The sequence below is a fragment of the Tupaia chinensis genome, unplaced genomic scaffold, assembly GCF_000334495.1.
Source record: "Tupaia chinensis unplaced genomic scaffold, TupChi_1.0 Scaffold000270_2, whole genome shotgun sequence".
NCBI classification, from domain to species: domain Eukaryota; kingdom Metazoa; phylum Chordata; class Mammalia; order Scandentia; family Tupaiidae; genus Tupaia; species Tupaia belangeri.
In genome coordinates this window covers 149903-152150 of record NW_006159751.1, presented here as the reverse complement: position 1 = coordinate 152150, position 2248 = coordinate 149903, and positions in this window count along the sequence as shown.

The following is a 2248-nucleotide window of genomic DNA, read 5'->3' as shown; positions in this document are numbered from 1 at the left end:
CGCCTCCCTGGAGCTGACTAACCAGCCGCCCCGCGCTCGTTTCACACAGCGGAACCGCACGCCGCCATCTTGAACTCCGCCGCGGCAGAGGCTCCCGCCCCGCAGTCCTCATTGGTCAACCAGCTCTCTCCTCTACAGTCTCATTGGGAAGACTATTTGTCTGTCTTTACATCTCCCCGCGCTCAGGAAAGGCGCCCGCCCAACCACCTGGAGCTGACTAACCAGCCGCCCCGCGCTCGTTTCACACAGCGGAACCGCACGCCGCCATCTTGAACTCCGCCGCGGCAGAGGCTCCCGCCCCGCAGTCCTCATTGGTCAACCAGCTCTCTCCTCTACAGTCTCATTGGGAAGACTATTTGTCTGTCTTTACATCTCCCCGCGCTCAGGAAAGGCGCCCGCCCAACCACTGTTATTGGGTTCCCAACGCCCTAGTTAGAGCACCTCATTGGTTATATTCGTTGTCTATCTTAACGGTTCCTCGCGCCAGGCCCTAGCTCCGCCCCTCGCGCTCTATTGTCACCTGACCCAAAGTCTGGGAGCGTTGATTGGACAAAAAGTCTGCCCTGTAACGGTACTTCTGGCGCGGTGAAGGCAGCGATCCCACCTCCTCATCACTTTCATTGGTTAGTGACCCCGTCCTTTAACCAACTACTTGGGAAGTCGGGCCATCTGTTGTGGGGTTTTTTTCTGAGGCCGGGTCACAACGATCTCGCGAGAGACAGAAAGCTCCCTCTTTCCATCTCTTTCTTCCAACTCTTCCAGCGGCTAAAAGAAGTTTAAATCTGATTGGATATTGGCGAGGAAGTTGATAGGATAAAATAACTGTCCATCACTTGCTTAAAGGCACTAAAGAGGCTCGCTGAAGGTGAAAGAGTATAGAACACGCGCGGGTTGTGCGACGTCACATGGATGTCGCGAGATGGTGACGGAGAGCCCGCCCCGCCTCCCCGCGCTTTTGGCGTTCTCCTCTCAAACATCTGTTCCGTCCCGCGGCGTAGTTGGCTGTGCTTCAGCCCTTGGAACTCGAAACTTCTGGGCTTTGCATTGTCCTACCTGTGTGGGACAAGGGGCACTGGGACCCTCTGTCTGTGAGGCCCATGAGCGCCTCAGGGAGCCTTCTGGGGCGCCCAGCGGACACCATCTTAGTCCTTTAGCCGCTGCGTGAGCAGCCTGGGAAAAAAAGCAAAACCCACCGCCCGTGGTCATTGGGACCTGCGGGACAGGCCGCCGCCGAGAATTCACAAAGCCGGGGGGTCACACTGCACGGCGCTGAGGCTGGGGGCGCCGAGAGCTAGGATGCTGCGCAGCGAAGACTCCGCCTTCACAAGGACGCCAGGCTCCTCTGGGCACCCAGGTTCCCGCCCCAGTACCCGGGAGAGCCAAGGGAGTGACCGACGCTCGCAGCCGCGCCTGCTGGTGCACCGCCGGAACTGGAGAGCCACCGCGGCGTCCCGCTGTCTGGGCGTCCGACTTTGTGTTGCGAATCCGTGTGGATTTTGTATTCTGGTTGTGATGAAGCCATGCTTGTTTTTATACGTAGTGCGTCTCCCCTTAAACTGATCAAGGGAAATTTACGCCCCAAGCTGATATGGCACCTTTCTTTTTTCGTTGTTTTTTTTTGTTTTGTTTTGTTTTGTGGTTACTTTTACTTCCCGGTTGTTTTGTAGTTGAACCCAGTAGTCACCTTGCTACCTCTCTGAATCCACCTGTTTGGGCTATTTCAATCATTACCTGCTTCAAAGCTCAACTTTCACTCTCCATAGACCTTGATGTGTCAGACACGCACCTGCACGGGAGGTGCTCAGACACTGCGATTAGGCAGGTACAGCCTGTGCCCTGGCGCTGACGGTCCTGTGAAGGGAGGTAATAGTGGCGGTTAGGCTTTCTGCAGTTCTAGGGGCACAGAGGTTATGAATCTCTCAAGAGCCCACCTAAAGTAGAGGCCGTGAGGTGTTTTCAAACATGACATTTTTCATGGCAATACTGTACCCGAAACTGAAACCTAAACTTGAAAACTATTTCAAGATTAGGAACCACATTCTATTTAGCCTTGCAGGAGTCATCCTTTGTATAAGTAAGGCCATTTATCTCTTGATAAGATCAAAGAAACTTGAAAGAAGCCCGTATGTAAAACAAAAATCCACGATATTCCACTGTGTAAACATGTCGAATTGAAAAGAAAATACGGGCTGCCCCATGTAGAAATAGAGAAGGGATTGCGGTTGTGACCATGCTCCATGGTGGGGGG